Below are 19,213 nucleotides of genomic sequence, written 5' to 3'. Positions count from 1 at the left end.
AAGCCCATTCTAGCCAAGTTAAGCTGGAATGAAGTTTACTACAGGATTTTGGACAGCTCACAAACCCTCTGGGAGGGCTGGGGGAGTTATGCTTGTATGCTCTGCAGCCTGGAGCAGACCTCACAGTGGGAGGACTCCAGGGACAATCCCACTCCCGCCACCACTGTTCAAAGATGTGCTGGAGAGCAGACACCCACTCATTGGCCACTATGAAAACGCCTTACCCACCATCCTCGAAAAATTCTGATTTTGCAGGGCGAGGTCAAAAATCTCACATGGGTGTGTCTGATTGGAAAAATCTAGGTCCACATGGATTTTCTTAGCATCCAGGGAGTCAGGAAATCATGCTCTCTGACTCTACCTTGGGAGTTACTCATGGGGTCCTTTGGAGATTTTGGCAAAATTCCTGAATATAGAAATAGTGGAATTCCTATTGTGGCTCAACAGGTTAAGAACCCAACTAGCATCCATGAGGATGTGGGTTTGATCCCTGGCCTCACTCAGTGGGTTAAGGATCTGGTGTTACTGAAAGCTGCAGTGTAGGTTGGAGACAAGGCTTCTATCTGATGTTGCTGTGGCTGTGGCCAGCGGTTGCAGCTTCATTTGGACTCCTTGCCTGGGGACTTTTTAATTGCAGCCCTAAAAAGCAAGAAAAAAAAAAAAAAGGTCCCCTACAGTGAAGAGCCAGATGGAAGAGGTAGGTAGCCCCCTTGTCCTGGGCATGCCAGGTTCCCCACTGTCAATGAATACACTGACTAGTCTGTATTATTCATTGGTTTCAAGCTTGGAGCATCTGGGAGCAGTAGAAAAGCCCAGTTTCCAGATCTGCAAGGCTCTGGAATAAACTTGATCTGCAGTAAACTCCCCAGTGTAGCATCTCCTGAGTTGAGGCCCTCTCCTGTCTCAGCTTTCCCCTAAAAACACCCTATTTTCAAACTTCAACAAAAATGTGTTAGACCAAAGATGAATCCATCTCAAGGTCAAATGGTCTGACATGAAAAGAGGACTGTAGGAGTAGCTATGTCAATTTTTTTTATTTGTTTATTTTTGTGGGGGGGGGTAATATGAATCTCCACTTTAAATGTGCTCAGGTTGGGAGTTGGGAACCATGGCGCAGCTAGACTGATGAGTGAGTGAGGGGCCCACATGCAGAGGTCTGAGGATGGGAGTGGTCTGTCCTGGGTAGAGGCAATATCTGTAGAGAGATTAAAAACAATAAAACCAACTAAAAGTTGGTTTGCTTTTTATTATCACCATGTGTGGGCAATTCTAAACTATGTCAGTGATAAAATACTCATACCCTGAAAAATCTTTTTGTTGGCTGTAATTCTAAACAATTGTTAAAGTTACTGTGGAGATTTGATAATAGTCATGTCAGCCTCAAGTTAAATTTTATTATTCCTTAATAAAAACTGCATTCTACATGGAAGTTAATTTGGACAACTTCCTGTTGGGAAACCTCCAGGTTTTGAGCTTAAATATGTAAGGGTCTGGAATTGTTCAAGCTTGCTTTGCGTATAGTATGTTTCTCCAAATCCCTCAGTACTTCAGATTCTGTGTTTAAATAGCAGATTTGAAATCAACCATGATGTTCCAGTGAATAAAGACAAAGACTCAGGGCCTGAGTTATTTTCATTTTGTCACCTTATGTGACCCCTGGAGATTTTGTATTTAAAATTTAAAACTATAATTGCAAAGTTTTTTTTTTGTTTGTTTGATCAGTGCAAACGTTAGCTCATAAATGAAATACTTTTCTAAATTTTCAGTAACATTCTTAAGGTAGAAATGTCTTTTTATTTTTTTATTTTATTTTTTATTTTTTTTGTCTTTTTGCCTTTTCTAGAGCTGCTCCCGCAGCATATGGAGGTTCCCAGGCTAGGGGTCTAATTGGAGCTGTAGCTGCTGGCCTACGCTGGAGCCACAGCAACGCAGGATCCGAACCGTGTCTGTGACCTACACCACAGCTCACGGCAACGCCAGATCCTTAACCCACTGAGCAAGGCCAGGGATCGAACCCTCAACTTCATGGTTCCTAGTAGGATTCGTTAACCACTGAGCCATGACAGGAACTCCACTTATTTTTATTTTTAAATTTATTTTTATTTTTTTGAAACTTCTTTTTAAATTAATTGTTTTACAGGTAAAGGATAAATATGTCAAAAATAATGGTTATTATTCATACAACGTGAATACAGCTGAAAATAATTGTGAGGAGGAGAGGGTGTTAAGTGATCTGTGTCACATGTCAAATATACAAAGTTCTCTGTGAGAGGGGTCTCAAGGTCCTGCAGATTCAAAGTAATAATGCTGATGGTTAACCCTGTTTTCACCATGACGGAGTGAGTAAGACACCTTCAACACTGGCCATGTGGCATTCTTTTCAGCATTATTGCAAATATGATGCCTTAAGCACATTTACAAACAACAAAAAGTACAAGCAATAAAAACAGCATATCCTAGGAGTTCCCATTGTGGCTCAGCAGAAACGCATCTGACTAGGATCCATGAGGACGCAGGTTCAATCCCTGACCTTGTTCAGTGGGTCAAGGATCCGGTGTTGCCCTGAGCTACGGTGTAGGTTGCAGATGTGGCTCAGATCTGGCGTGGCTGTGGCTGTGGCCATAGCTCTGATTCGACCCCTAGCCTGGGAACCTCCATATGCACAGGGGTGGCCCTAAGAAGACAAAAACAAAAAAACAAATCCCAGCTTCTGTATTCAGGCAAAGAATTAAATGAAAAATTATTAATAGTAACACTAACACAATTTTGGGTGGAAGAAGCTACTCATTCACTTGGATCCTAGTCTGGCCCACTCATCCCTGCATTTCTATTTCAGTGAACAGTTCCTGTTTTTGGGCGCTGAGTCTGTGCTAGGCTTTGTATCACACACATACAGTCCTCATAAGGTAGATCCTGCAGTCATCCTATTGGCAGAGAAGAAACTGCGGAGCGGAGAGCTTAAGCAATTTGCTTGAAGGGACACAGTTACTACGTAGAAAGAGTTGGGAGTGAGGCCTATCTTTCTGGTTTCAAAGCATCTTCATTGTGCTACTTCTAAAGAGCAGAGACTCATCATCTCAGATTGTCTATTGAGGCTGGAGATCTTGGTCTTGTGCCTGCTGCTCTTTTGCTCCAGGGTCAGGACCGAAGGCTGCTTCGAGCAGCAGTCACAGGGTGTGCTTAAACGGGTCAGTGGCTGCCCACACCCTAAGCTCTGCTCTCCCTCTCTGGATCTGTGGTGGGGGCTGCCCCTGCATCCCACATTTGAATCTTCACCACACTAGCTTCACAGAGGAGGAAACCAGGGCTGGAGGAAGAGAAGCATCACCCCTAAGTTTCTGACCACAGCGCAGATACTCCTAACTGCGGCTCATCACGGATTCTCTGGCACTTCTCCCTGCCACATGCTCCTATTCCTAGTCTTTTTTTAAATTTTTAAAAATTTTATTTGTATCACAGTATAGTTGATTTACAGTGTTGTGTCAATTTCTGCTGCACAGCATAGTGACCCAATCATACATATATACACATTCTTATTTTTGTACTGTCTTCCATTGTGTTTTAGCTCAAGAGAATGGATAGAGTTCCCTGTGTTGTTTAGTAGAAACTCGTTGCTTATTTTGATTGAGATGTTTAGACTTTCTCTGCTTTAGGTTTCAGGTTAGGTTTGGGACTTTTCTATTGTAGCTCCAAGGACCAGGCATGAAGCCATCATAGTCTAAACTTCTGCTGAGCCCTGAGATGTCCCAGTGGCTTGCGAGATAGATTCCCAGGTGTGGGAGTGGAGGGGAGGAGGGAATACTAGTTGGGTGTTCCCTCTTTCTCTTCCTTTTTAATATATTGTCCCAGAGCTTCTGCTGGCTGCTATTTATATAATTTGTTTTTTATATTCTCATTCTTTTTTGTGTGTGTGTGTCTTTTTGTCTTTTCAGAGCTGCACTTGGGCGGCACATGGAGGGTCCCAGTCTAGGGGTCTAATCAGAGCTGCAGCTGCCGGCCTACGCCAGAGCCACAGCAACGCAGGATCCAAGCCATGTCTGTGACCTTCACCACAGCTCCTGTCAACACCAGATCCTTAACCCACTGAGCAAGGCCAGGGATTGAACCTGTAACCTCATGGTTCCTAGTCAGATTCGTTTCTGCTGTACCACAAGGGAAACTCCTTTTACATCTCATTCTTTCATTTAATTTTTGTATATGGGCAACACATACACATGGTTCAAACATGAAAGAGCACAGAAAGGTACCTATGGAAGAATCTCCCTCCTACCCTTGTCTTGTCCCCACCCCCACCCTCAGCTGTCCTGCATCCCACCCCAGTAACCACTGTCACTTGTGTATATTTCCAGATTGGCACATGGTGGGGGGCATGAAAATACAACCTAATATACATTCTTACGCCTAGCTCTTCTACAAACAATCATAATGTCCAATACTGCTCTTTTAATTGAATGAGTCTTTCCATAGGGGATGGAAAGGGGAAGGTAAAAAGTACCTGACCGCTATCCAGGGAATTCGCACAAATTACTCAGTGAATTTATAGAGCTGTGAATCCAAGGAATCTCTATGAGTTCAGACTAGAGAAAGAATGTATTGGACTTCTCTTTCTTATTTATTTCATTTTTCCTCCTTCCTTCCCTCCCTCCTTTTCTTCTTTTTTCTCCACTCTCCCCTCTCTTTCTTTATTTGGGAGTAATTACATTCTGCAGGTATTTGCTACTATCCTTTTTTCTTTTAAAGTGATTTATCATATTGAAGTATAGTTGATGTAACAATCTAGCTTCTGGTGTACAGCAAAGTGATTGTACATATATGTATTCTTTTCCATGATGATGAATATAGTTTCCTGTGCTATGCAGTGGGACCTTGTTTATCTCTTCTATATATAATAGTTTTATTTGCTCCTCTCTTGATCTGCACAGATATTGTTGATCTTGATCTTCGTTGCTGAGACATAAGGCTCTCATTGAGCAACTCCCCAAATCTGGTCTCACTGCACAGTACTCCTTATGCCCAACAGAGATGAGCCTCTGCTGGCAGGTTGTCTCCCATCAAAATGTGTAGATACACTCTTGTCAGCTTTAGTGAGAGATTCAAAGTAAAGGATGCCTCTCGGAGTTAATCTGGCCATCAAGTGTAATTGTGCTTGGGTAAATACTCAGCAAATAATCAAATTATTTCTGCTTCACGACTCCTGGGAATGCAAACCTCTGTGATGCCGGTTCAGAGGGGCCTTTTGAACTGCTCTTGTCAAAACACCATGTGGGGATTCTCCTGCCAGGCCAGCATTAGCCGACACTGCCAATTCTTATTCAGTGTTTTAATAAACATGTTGAGTAGAAACCAACTGGTTAGTTTATGGAGCTAAACAAATTTAGGAACATGTAGCAAGAAGAGGAAGGTGGCACAAGCTCTCTCCCTCGTTCTGGTAAACAGGGACAACTCCTTTCTCTCTGCCCTATGGATGGGTTTCACCTGATAGGAACATGCCAGACATCTGACTCTGGGGTGGGGGGAGGTGCATGAAGATACATCTGCTCTTAGTCTTTTCAGCCATTTAAAAATATGGCGGCTGGGAGTTCCTACTGTGGTTCAGCAGAAATGAATCCAACTAGTATACATGAAGATGCACATTCAATCCCTGGCCTTGCTCAGTGGGTTAAGGATCCAGTGTTGCCGTGAGCTGTGGTGTAGTTCACATACCTGGCTTGGATCTGGTGTTGCTGTGACTGTGGCGTAGGCTGGCAGCCGTAGCTCCAATCTGACCCCTAGCCTGGGAACTTCCATATGCTGCAGGTGTGCCCCCTCAACCGAAAAATATGGTGGCAATGATCTGAACGAATTCTTCAAAGAGATAACTTTTACATGGTGGTTCTTTAATTTTCGTCCTATGACAAGGGCCTCCAGTAGGCCTCCCACACCATTCTTAGCCCTTCAGGCACAATGAGGTTGTTACAGCTGTAAGGGAGAGTGAGTTGTGGGTGTTCATGACTTTTCCCTGCCTGAAGCAGCTCTTACTTCCCTGGTGATTTCCAGCTCTGGAGGGTTATGGGTGGAAATTGTTGAGGGGCCTTTGGTTTCAGTGTATTATTCAGGAGTTTTCCCTTTTACCATAAATGTGTTATTCAGAAAAGTGACTCATTGTTGATGTCCACAGGAAGTGGTCTCCCTCATGGGGGAGCTTACACTTCAGTGTTGCTAGGAAGGGAGGGGGCTGTGGTCAGTAGCAGAATTGGTGATGGTAAGACAAAGGGTTCACCCCTGGAATGTCCTCTGAACTCTCTTAGAGACACGGATGGGCTAGCCCTATAATTCCCTTGGGGGGTGGTCTGTCATGGTTCTGGGTGGGTTTCTGGCTATCCAGTGTAGACAGAGAGGGAAAGAGAGCCCATGAGAAGGCAAGAGATTCTCTCCTGGATGAAAGCAGATACTAATGGTCCATTTTATCACTGGTTCTGTGTCCCTGTGTCCATGTGAGGTCATGATTTGGGTCTGGGTGGAGAATGGGGATGATCACTCATCTTTCTTAGAGGAGTGAATCTCATTTTTGGACTTGGGCTTGGGGATGTTGCTCAACTCGGTTTTCCTTCCCCTGTTCCCTGCATTGAGGTTGGAATGGCCCAGGTGAAGGAGAGGGCTATTGGCTCAGGGCCCCATGTTTTCAAGGAAGGTAAGTTACTTCTCTTCTGGGGCCATCCCTCTTCTAGTCCTTTCCCCACATCCTGGAATTCTTACCACATCACCTCCCCTTCCCTCTCTCCTCCATAATTTCTGGTGTCTTTGTATCTTCAGAAAACTCAGGGCCTCATTTTTCCTGCTATTTAAGGCTAAATGTGGGCTAGCCCTGGCCCATCTCTGCTTCTCTCTTCCTCCTACTCCTTGGTCCTCAGAATCTCTGGTGCTTTGTGGGGTCCAGACACTTGAATCCATGCTCCTTGTGGTCCCTATTGCAGATGCTTTCTTGCTAATTTTTTTTTTTTTTTTTTGCTTCTTTTTTGGGCGTTACATGGCAAATGGAGTTCCTGGGCCAGGGATCAGATCCAGCTGCAGCTATGCCAGATCCTTAACCCACAGTGCCAGGTTGGGGATCAAACCTGCATCCCAGCACTCCCAAGATACTGCTGATCCCATTGCACCACAGTGGGAACTCCTCTTTGCTGATTTTGAATATCCATTTTAGCCTTGGATTTATATCCTGGAGCTGCTGCAGGAATCAGAGTTCCTGCTGTCATGGCAAAGTCTTCCTGATCTTCTTGGTTTAAAATAGGGTGGGCTGTCTTGATAGTGCTTCATTTTTGTGTTACTGTCATAGGGCTTGGAGAGCAACATGATTAACTGGAAAGCACACTGGATTTGGAGCCAGACAGACAAGGGTGTATATGCTGGCTCCTCTACTAACTAGGAGTAGACCTTAGGCAGTTTCAGAATCCCTGGCTCTTGTCTGTGGAATGAGAGAATGAGACCCTGCTCCTAGACGCGTGATGGATAATTAAATGAAATCATGTTCATATACCACCTGGCACAAATAATGTTAGTTTCTTTTTCTTTTCTTTCATCCTCCTCACCTCCCTGCCTGTTTTTTGTTTGTTTTGCTGTGCCCTCAGCAAGCATAAATTCTCAGGCCAGGGATCGAACCTGAGCCACAGCAGTAACCAGAGCCACAGCGGTGACAATGCTGGATCCTTAACCTGCTGAGTCACCAGGGAACTCCTCCTTCCTTTTTCTGTTACTGCATTCCCACCTGCCTTCCCTATAGCCAGGACTTTATACCCGGACTGGAGTCCAGTTTCCTTTGTCCTTAGAATGCACTGCTGTTTTCCCCTGCTAGCAGTGACCTACCCCTCCTGCACAATTTACACAAGTTATAGTGTAACTTGAGCTGGTGTTAGGAATTAGCACATGCCTTAAAAAGTCTCCAGTAGACATTTTGCTTTATGTGGTGAGGGAGAGCCTGTTTGTTTCCAAGCAGATGTTGTGGTTGTGAAAGGGAGGCTTAGCTTGTGAACATGAGCAGGGATATACTGGCACGTGCTGGAGCTTACTTACTTTAACTGAGCAGGACACATACTGTCCTTTGTGGTTGCAGGGTAACAAAGTGGTAGAAAGCACATGGGGTTTCAGGCCAGGCAGCCAGCCATGGCTTAGGATGCAAAGGTGGGGGTGCACTTTGATCTGATCCTGTCATCTCTCTCCAGCCTGGCCCTTTGTGCATGAGATTAACAGCTTCCACTTGGAGGGATTTGTCTTGGAGGCTTACGTGTGGTGCTAGGACACATCCAGGTCTTCAGGCATAGTCTAAAGCATGCCTTCTCAGAGGGGGTGATACAACCCTAAGGGCAGGAAAATTGCTCCTGAGAGAATGGAAAAATCCTCCTTTTATGTATAAAACACAGGTATGCATAGAATACATAAACTGTAATGTGATATTAAAATTTATCAGGGATATTTGGAGGGAAAATGTCTAAAAAGTCTCCTTATGGGGGAAATAAGACAATGAAAAGCTTGAGAAAGAAGGTCTAAGGGCCTCAGCTTTGGTTGTACTTTAGCATTATTGGAGGAGTTTTAAAAATCTTGATGCCTAGGCTTCACCAATCAAATCAGAGAATTTGGGACTGGCCTCAGGTGTGAGTATTTTTAAAATGCTCTACGGGAGTTCCCTGGTGGTCTAGTGGTTAGGATTCGGTGCTTTCACCACTATGACCAGGTTCAATCCCTGGTCTGGGAACTGAGATCCCATATCAAACTGCTACATGCCGTGGCCAACTGATTTTCAGTAACCATAAATCAATCAGTGTGATACACCGCATTAACAAACTGAAGAATAAAAACCATATGTTCATTTCAATTGATGTAGAAAAAGCTTTTGACAAAATCCAACACTCATTTCTGATATAAACTCTCCAGAAAGTGGGCACAGAGGGAAACTACCTCAACATAATAAAGGCCATATATGGCAAACCCGCTAACATCATTCTCAAAAGTGAAAAGCTGAAAGAATTCCCTCTAAGATCAGGAACAAGACAAGGATGTCTGCTCTCAACACTTTTATTCAACATAGTTTTGTAAGTCCTGACCATGGCAATCAGAGAAGAAAAAGAAATAAAAGGAATCCAGATTGGAAAAGAAGAAGTACAACTATCACTGTTTGCAGATGACATGATACTGTATCTAGAAAATCCTAAAGATGCTACCAGAAAACAGTTAGAGCTCATCAGTGAATTTGGTAAATCTGTAGGATACTAAATTTATAATAGAAATTGATTGTATTTCTATATACTAATGAAAGATCAGAAAGAGATATTAGGGAAATAATTGCATTTACCATCACATCAAAAAACTAAAATACCTAGGAATAAACCTACCTAAAGAGACAAAAGACCTGTACTCTGAAAATTATAAGACACTAATGAAATAAATCAAAGATGACATAAACAGATGGAAAATAGGAGTTCCTGTTGTGGCTCAGTGGTTAACAAATCCGACTAGGAACCATGAGGTTGCGGGTTCAATCCCTGGCTTCACTCAGTGGGTTAAGGATCTGTTGTTGCTGTGAGCTGTGGCGTAGGTCACAGACGAGGCTTGGATCCCACGTTGCTGTGGCTCTGGCGTAGGCCTGCGGCTATGGCTCTGATTAGACCCCTAGCCTGGGAATCTCCATATGCCGTGGGAGTGGCCCTAGAATGCAAAAAGACAAAAAAAAATATGGAAAGATAAACTATGCTCTTGGATTAGAAGAATCAATATTGTCAAAATGACTACACCACCCAAGGCAATCTATAGATTCAATGTAATCCCGATCAAATTACCAATGGCAGTTTTCACAGAAATAAAAATATTTTAAAATATGTATGGAAACACAAAATATGCTGAATAGCTAAGCAATTCTGAGAAAGAAAAATGGAGCTGAAAGAATCAGACTCCCTCACTTCAGACTATACTACAAAGCCACAGTCATCAAAACAGTATGGTACTGGAATTCTCGCTATGGGGCAAAGGGATTGGTGGTGGCTTGGGAGCACTGGAATGCAGGTTTGATCTATGGCCCAGCATAGTGGGTTAAGGATCTGGTGTTGCCACAGGTGTGACATAGGTCACAACTATGGCTTGGATCCAGTCCCTGGCCTGGGAACTCCATACGCTGAAGGTGGCCAAAAAAGAAAAAAAGAAAAGAAAGCAGTATGGTACTGGCACAAAAACAGAAATATACCCAAGCGCTTATGGTCAACTTGTCTATGGCAAAGGAGGAAAGAATATAGGATAGAGAAAAGACCGTCTCTTCAATAAGTGGTGCTCAGAAAACTGGACAGCTACTTGTAAAAGAATGAAATTAGAACACTCTCTAACAGCATACAAAAAGATAGTCTCAAAATGCATTAAAAATCTAAATGTAAGACTAGATGCTGTAAAACTCTTAGAGGAAAACATAGGTCATATGCTTTGACATAATCCGCAGCAATATCTTCTCAGATCCACCTCCTAGAGTAATGACAATAAAAACAAAAATAAATAAATGGGACCTAATTAAACTTAAAAATGTTTTGCACAGCAAAGGAAACCATAAAAAGAAAAAAAACAGAAAACAAAAAGATAACCCACAGAGTGGGAGAAAATATTTGCAAATGAAGTGACTGACAAAGGATTAATCTCCAAAATATATAAACACCTCTTGTAGTTCAATAATAAAAAAAAAACAAACAAACAACCTCATCAAAAAATGGGCAGATGGGAGTTCCCATCATGGCTCAGCGGTAACAAACCTGACTAGTATCCATGTAGATGCAGGTTCTATCCCTGGCCCTGCTCAGTGGGTTAAGGATCTGGCATTGCCATGAGCTGTGGTGTAGGTCACAGACATGGCTTGGGTTCCTCATAGCTGTGGCTGTGATGTAGGCTGGCAACAACAGCTCTGATTCAACAACGAGCCTGGGAACCTCCATATGCCGAAGGTGTGGCCTTAAAAAGACAAAAAGACAGGAGTTCCTGTTGTGGCTCAGTGGTTAACGAATCCAACTAGGAACCATGAGGTTGTGGGTTCGATCCCTGGCCTTGCTCAGTAGGTTAAGGATCCGGCGTTGCCATGAGCTGTGGTGTAGGTTGTAGACACGGCTCAGATCCTGCATTGCTGTGGCTCTGGCGTAGGCCTGTGGCTACAGCTCCAATTAGACCCCTAGCCTGGGAACCTCCACATGCCACAGGAGCAGCTGTAGAAAAGGTAAAAAGACACACACACAAAAAAAGACAAAAAGACAAAAAAAAAGGTCAGATGATCTAAATAGACATTTCTCCAGAGATAACATACGAATGGCCAAAAAGCACATGAGAAGATGCTGAACATCATTAATTATTAGAGAAATGCAAATCAAAACTACTATGAGGTATCACTTACACCAACCAGAATGGCCATTATCAAAAAGTCTATAAACAATAAATGCTGGGGAGGGTGTGGAGTAAAGGGAAGCCTCCTACACTGTTGGGGGAAGGTACCTTTGTGCAACCACTATGGAAAACAGTATGGAGGCTCTTCAAAAAACTAAAGGTAGAAGTATCATATGATCCAGCAGTCCCACTCCTGGGCATCTATCTGTAGGAAAACAGGATTCAAAAAGATACACACACCCCAATGTTCATTGCAGCACTATGTACTATAGCCAAGACATGGAAGCAACCCCAAAAGTCCACTGACAGAGGAATGGATAAAGAAGATGCAGTACATGTATTTAGCCATAAAAAAGAATGAAATAATGCATTTGCAGCAACATGGATTGACCTAGAGATTATCATACTAAGTTAGACAGTGAGAGACAAATGTTATATGATCTAAAAAAGGGGATACAGATGAACCTATTTGCAGAAAAGAAACAGATTCACAGTCTTTGAAAAACTATAGTTACCAATGGGGATAGGTGGGGGGGGTAGGGTGTAGGGTGGGCTGGGGATTTGGGATGGAAATATTCTAAAACTAGGTTGTGATGATGCTTGTACAAGGATAAATATAAAAAAATTAATTGGGAGTTCCCATCATGGCTCAGTGGTTAACGAATCTGACTAGGAACCATGAGGTTGCGGGTTTGATCCCTGGCCTTCCTCAGTGGGTTAAGTATCTGGCGTTGCTGTGAGCTGTGGTGTAGGTCACAGATGCGGCTTGGATCCCGAGTTACTGTGGCTCTGGTGTAGGCTGCCGGCTACAGCTCTAATTCGACCCTTAGCCTGGGAACCTCCATATGCTGAGGGAGCGGCTCTAGAATTTAATGTCATCCATGTTCACTTGGACATTAAAAAAAAAAATCACTTCTGGAGTATTTTCTCTTCCTGTTTTAGATGGGCATGGGTTTGGACTGGGATCTTGAAATTTTTCTTTGCGCATTGCCTTGAACTATTCTTTGATATGTTATGAATGGTATTAGCGGGATGTAAAACTGGTGAGTTTGTCACTGTTCAGACAGCCTCAGGCTGTGAGGTGATATATTACTGAGCTAAGCTGTCTACTTCTTGGGGTTTCTGCATCTACTTGCCACCTGCGAGGATAATGATTCTAAATTGTAGTCTCATAATTTAACCAATGTAAAGTTACAGGAAAAAAGCATTTGAAGCTTTACGTGGTTAATGCTTTAGACGTTTTCATATCTCTGTCTTTAGGATGATACGTGTATAATGTGCTTAACTCTTCCGCCAACATTAACTCCTCACATTTAAAATGTTGAGTTAAACAATTTAGTGTCCTTGACAGTGTAATAGATTTTGTTTAATAGGCAATGTCTAAACCTGGACCTAATTCACCTCATTTTAGTTAATGTATTTTTCCCACAAGGGGTGTTCGATGTAAATCTATTGGACCTTGTATGGATCTCTGTGACCTTGTAAAATGCCTCTGAAGGTTACATAAGAATCATTCACACCCCCATTTCAACCCTGATGGGAAGGGTGACATGAAATGGTAAGAATGATGCAAAATGAAACAGGATATGTCACTCATTTGTTCCCTTAATCCTAGAAAAGAATGTATAACATTCATCATCCGTAAAGAAACAGTAGAACCTTAAATGCTGATGTTAAGAATCACATTTGATTACTTTATAGTACTTAGGACTTAGGACAAGTTTTCATAAAATATTTCTTTCTCTTTTTCTTTTTATGGCTACACCTGTGGCATATGAAAGTTCCCAGGCAAAGGGTCAAATCAGAGCTGCAGCTGCTGGCCTACACCACAGCTGCAGCAACACCAGATCTGAGCCGCTTCTGTAACCTACAACAGAATTCTCGGCAATGCTGGATCCTGAACCCACTGAGTGAGGCCAAGGCTCGAACCCATATCCTCACTAAGACAAAGTGGGATTCTTAACTCGCTGAGCCACAATGGGAACACAAGATGTTTCTTAAATTGCCTTTCAGCACCATTATTAGATGGGTCAGGTTATTTATTTATTTTTAATTAAAGTATGTTTGATTTACGAAGTGCCAATTTCTGCTGTCTAGCAAAGTGACCCAGTCATACATATATATACATTGCTTTTCTCATATTATCTTCCATCATGGTCTATCCCAAGAGATTGGATATAGTTCCCTATGATATACAGTAGGACCTCATTACTTATCCATTCTAAATGTAGTAGATGCTTTCCCTCCTACTCTTTTCAAACCACATACAGAAAGTGCAGAAAAAATGGACTGAGAGGCACTTGGTCAGACCTCTCATCAGCTGGATATTTTCCTACACTGGGTTTCCTGTTATGAGGGTAAGAAGCCCTCCTGTGGTCAGATCACCTGGTCTTGATACCAGCTCTACCACTCACCAGCTATTTGCTTCACTCCACTTGCTCATCCAAGACACACTTGTTTGAGCACCATGTTCCAGGAATAAACTAAATGCATAAAATTTACTGACCTGTGGAGTCTACAGTTGCCTCTAATGGGCGTAAATCAAATGCATGCAACCCTTGTTCCTTACCAAACTCTTGGGTTCCAGGTGAGGAGGAAATGAAATGGCAGGTACTCAGTAAATGGTAGCTATTTCTGAGCCTTTAGTTGGAACTACTTAACACCATATAGATAAACATTGCTCCTAATATAGGACTCAATGGTCTTTTCTACTTGCGGGCTACGAGAATTTAAGGAATAAGACATTAAGGGTATTTCCTGGGCCTTCCAATAAGGGAAATTTGTCTTATTCTGGAAACTGCTCAGAGCATCTAGAAAATACTGTCCACAGGAAATGCACTCAACAAACCTTTGCTGATGAAGAATTTCATCCCCTTCAATCGTGAAGACGTTGGGAACCCTACAAGAAGCTTTGACCTTGTCATCAAATTCACTTCCCAGTGAACTCAAAGCAGTAGAGGATGCCTGAGATTACTGTTTGGTCCATATTTTTTATTCAGAGTGGCAAAGTTGGCAGGTCACAAGAATGCAGAGGGTGATGGGCAAGCATCAGGAGATGAGGTTGGACAGGTGGGCAGGGGAGGAGCCATGGAAGGTCTTGAAAAGCATGCCAAAGAGCCACTGAAGTGTATTAAACAGGAGAAGGACATGATCAGATTTGTGTTTTAGAAGTAGCTCTTTAAATGCAGCAGGTGGAGGGCATGGGGGTGGGGGGCAGGAAGAGGTAGACTTACAGGAGCGGTGATGGGGAGAGGGAAGATTCAGGTCGACAGCTTAGGTGAACAATGATGCTGTAAAATGTAGAAGCAGAGAGGTGAGCGAGGAGGGGGCAGATATTAGAGATGTGATGGTGGAAAAGTAGGACTTGGTGGTTGACTTCATGTGGAGCCTCAAGAGAGGGGCTGGGTTCCCATCATGACTTATCAAGTTAAGATCTGACTAGTGGAGTTCCCGTCGTGGTGCAGTGGTTAACGAATCCGACTAGGAACCATGAGGTTGTGGGTTCGGTCCCTGCCCTTGCTCAGTGGGTTAACGATCCGGCATTGCCGTGAGCTGTGGTGTAGGTTGCAGACGCGGCTCGGATCCTGCGTTGCTGTGGCTCTGGCGTAGGCCGGTGGCTACAGCTCCGATTAAACCCCTAGCCTGGGAACCTCCATATGCCGCGGGAGCGGCCCAAGAAATAGCAACAACAACAACAACAAAAAAAAGACAAAAGACAAAAAAAAAAAAAAAAAAAAGATCTGACTAGTATCCATGAGGATCCACTAGTTCAATCCCTGGCCTCATAACTCAGTGGGTTAATGATCCCGCATTGCCATGAGCTATGGTGTAGGTCACAGACACGGTTTGGATCCTGTGTTTGCTGTGCCTATCTATCCTTAGCCTGGGAACTTCCATATGCCACTTGTGCAGCCCTAAAAAGAAAAAGATTGAAAATAAAGAGAGAGGCTAAACTCTCTGGTGACATCCAGACTGTTCCTCTTAGTGAACAGATAAACAGATTGGATTCTATTAACTGAAAGATTGAGTACATTTTAAGAGAAGGGTCATAAAAAGAGTCTTATGTGCTTTGGGACCCTGAGCAGACTGTTGACGTGTGTGTGTGTGTGTGTGTGTGTGTGTGTGTGTAGGGATGACACCTTTGAGAGCAGAAGTCTCAAAAGAGAAGCAACACAGGTCAAAAAGGAATCCCAGGGAACAACACAATTTAGGGATGGAGAAACTACATGGAGACAGAAGAGGAACATTTGAGAAGCCCTGTTCCTCCTCTGGTGTCCACAGTCTTGGTGATCATTACCTGGGCATCCAAGCCAGATACAGGCATCATTTTTGATGTCACCTTTTCCTGCATCCCATTGAAACCAAATTTATGAATTTTGCATCCTTAATTGTCTTGTATCCACTTCTCTTTTTCATCCCACTGACGCCTTTAGTTCATCTCACGTAATTCAGTGGGTTGGAGGTAACAGATGCGATTCTGCATTTCTAACAAGCAGAATTTCCCACAACAGTTTGAAAAGGTTTAAGGGAGTTGCTTGGAGGGGGTCCCAGCACCCTGGTGGGCCACAGGATAAATAAATCAGATTTGGTATTAGCAAGTTTTAATGATGCTCCCTTTTTAATTAGTTTAGTGCCTGGTGTTAGGGATCCTGAGTTACTTATTCAACTGAACTTCTTGTCTTGCTAGCTGGACAGAATGAATTTAATCCATTCCTGGGGTGGTTAAAATATTAGATAAAGCTATTCTTCTCACCTTGCTGAGAATGACACCCAGTATTTGGAAATAGCAATACTATATACTATATATTCCATATATACTATATACTTATTTGGTACAGATGAAAACTTTTTTGGCTGAATGTAGACAGGCTGCTAAGAACTTTTAGGATGAAGGTAGGAGAAGGCTTGGTTCAGTCCAGAAATTCTGGTGCAGAGCTAGGAATTGTATATCCTTCCTGCTGTGCTCCCTCCAAGCCCAATAGGGGCCCCAACTCTGATTCCAGGTCTGTGGGCTGAACCAGGGCTGAGAGCTTCTGCCCCAAGGCCACTTCAGGAGACGAGAGGCAGAGCACCCCAGAAATGAACTCAGATCCTGCCTTTTCCCAAGTCTATTGCCTGGTTTTCTGCACAACATCTGTATTTGCCTCAAGGATTTTGGCAACTAGATTAGGAACTCATCGTAGAGGGAAACTCATAAAGTGTATTTACCACAAATCCTTGCAGGGGAAACTCTCAGAGATAGAAAAACTCCTCCCTGATTGGAAAGTCATGTTCTTTGCCTCATCCTGACAAATTTGAAACACAGCATCTCCTCTTCCATCTTGGCTTTTGGGATTTAGAGGGTGTCATCCAAAGGTCTTTTGCTTTGCCAATCATTTGCATTTGGTCTTGCTCAGAAATGCTGCATTAAAGTGCATGTCCATAGAACTTAGTGTTCGGCCTGCTCACAGCTGATTTAAGAGGCCAAGCTGAGAGCTAACTTCTGAAGGCACAGCTATGCCTGCAGAGGCACAAGGACAAAGGTGTGCCTGGGGCCAGGAAGGGGCTTTCCTATGTCAGACTCACTCATGTTTCTCTGACATTGGAACCGTGTTCCAAGGACTTTGACGATGAGAAGAGAGAGTGAGTCATCTTCATTGGTGGGAAGGGATGAGTGGAAGGACTGAGAGGCTGGTATCAACCATTCTGAGATTTGCTAGAAAGTTTGGTTGGCTGGTAACAGAGCAATCTGTACATCCCTAACCTGTCTTACTAAAAAAGTTCAGAAGATAGAGGGTGTCCAGAGCTATATATCAGGGGCCGGGAGAGGGGGCCAAGTCATGTAAATGAGGTAGGCATGATGTAACTGCTGAGAATGATGGGGACAGCAGCAACCAGAGAAGGCATTCCTTGTTGAAAAGGGGTGGTTGTTCCTCAGTTCCAGATCTTCTGAGTTGGCTGAGGAAGTTAGAAATCTGGATTTCAATATAAAATTTCTTTCAGTTATTTTTTTGAATTTCTATTATTATTTTTTTAAATTTTAAAATAATGATAATAATTATTATTATTTTGCTTTTCAGGGCTGCACCTGCAGCCTACGGAAGTTTCCAGGCTAGGGGCTGAATCAGAGCTGCAGGTGTCTTCCTACACCACCGTCACAGCAGCACAGGATCTGAGCTGTTTCTGCAACCTATGCTATAACTCACAGCAACACTGGATCCTTAACTGAGTGAGGCCAGGGAATGAACCTGCCTTCCTCATGGATCGGGTTTGTTCACTGAGCCACAATGGGCGCTCCTCCTCTTCTTTTTAAATTATTATTAACCAGTTAAACCACAGACTCCTGGGCCTCGGATCTGGTGAAGGCCAGCCAGTGTGCACCACTGCAATTAGTTTCTGAAGTTCAACTCCATCTGTTCCTTCAAAATCAGGAGAGTTGGGGGCCAGGGTGTCCCTCTGGAGAGGCTGAGGATGGAGTCCAGCTGTCACTAGAGGCACATTCACTTGGATCCTGCCTACCCTGGTGGTGCTGACACCTGCTTGTCCACTCTGACCCAGACCACCTTGTGGCCTGCAAGCATTTATCTTTGGATTTTGCTTCTTTCTGTCATGTATACAGTGAACATGGCTAGTTGAAGTCCTTGTTTCTCCCCCATGTTAGCGAGGGCTGAGTGGGCTCTGTAATATTATTCAGTGACAGGGGAAATGCAAACAACTCAACTCCCTGTCATTATCTCATTTTCTTTTTCTTTTTGTCTTTTTAGGGCCATACCTGTGGCATATGGAGGTTCTCAGGCTAGGGGTCGAATTGGAGTTGTAGCCACTGGCCTATACCCCATCGCCTGGCAACACCAGATCCCTAACCCACTGAGCAAGGCCAGGGATCAAACCTGTGTCCTCAGGGATACTAGTCAGATTCGTTTCCGCTGAGCCACGACGGGAACTCCATTCTCTCATTTTCTTTTGGCCTCCTTATCTCCTTCTGTCCCGGCTTTCTTCACTGTGCCATCAATCCCAGCATTAAAGAGTCTGACTTAACTGTTTAAGGGCTTTCTGCTTCTAATTAGATTCTGAGCAATATGGTAAAATTTTCACATCACATGTTAGGAATTACATGTTAATTTAGAAATGTGTTTCCCTATACACATTGATTCAAGGTCATTACATTCATGCTTTTGTCCTTAAAATAGCCGTTTTATTTTGGTCCAGTCACACAGTTTTCACAATACAGTATATTCATTTTTATTAAAGTTATTTAGAGAACAAGCTTTTGGAATTCGTCTATAATGTTGCCACAGATAATTTTATCCTAAATCCAAAGCACTATTTTTGTAATATTAGAACTTTTTTCCCCCATTCATCCTTCTAGCATATATTTGTGATCACTACAATATGGTCCCTTTCTTTTGTTTTTTATTTTTATTTTATTTTATTATTTATTTATTTATTTTTATTATTCAATGAATTTATCACATCTGTAGTTGTATAATGATCATCACAATCCTTTCTTTTGTTTTTGCCACACATGCAGCACGTGGAAGTTTCCGGGCCACACTTTCAGCCTTAGCCACAGCTGCCACAATGCCAGATCCTTAACTTACGGCCACACAGAATCTTCCTCCCTTAGAGCACTTTTATTTTTTATTTTTTGGTAAATCGAAATGTATTAGTTTAGCACTGTCAAACTTACAATTATTACCTTAAGGATTATCTGTATTCCCTTAGAGTATTTTCAAAAATCATCTTTATTGAGGTATAGTTTATACAAAACAAAATGCAAACACTTTAAGTGTGTGTACAATTTGGTGAGCTTCGACAAATGCAAGCACTTGTGTAACCACTGACACAATCAAGCAAT

At 42.9% G+C, this 19,213-nt stretch overlaps 1 protein-coding gene and 1 long non-coding RNA gene across 2 annotated transcripts in view; both read left to right on the top strand.

The window, feature by feature from the left end:
- RMI1 (RecQ mediated genome instability 1) overlaps positions 1 to 19,213 on the top strand; it is a 534,328-nt gene that overhangs the window by 406,829 nt on the left and 108,286 nt on the right. The window lies entirely within an intron of this gene.
- LOC146399444 (uncharacterized) lies at positions 10,723 to 15,303 on the top strand. The gene is made up of 2 exons (XR_014817743.1): positions 10,723 to 10,844; positions 11,140 to 15,303. It is a non-coding gene; the product is annotated as an uncharacterized LOC146399444 (long non-coding RNA).

This window comes from Sus scrofa, chromosome 10, assembly GCF_054392235.1.
Source record: "Sus scrofa isolate SSC_HxYL_T2T_F1_AM1 chromosome 10, Sscrofa_HxYL_maternal_Yorkshire_Landrace_v2.0, whole genome shotgun sequence".
Taxonomy (NCBI): domain Eukaryota; kingdom Metazoa; phylum Chordata; class Mammalia; order Artiodactyla; family Suidae; genus Sus; species Sus scrofa.
Note: the sequence above shows the minus strand (reverse complement) of the source record. Positions and strands in the feature narration are given on the sequence as shown.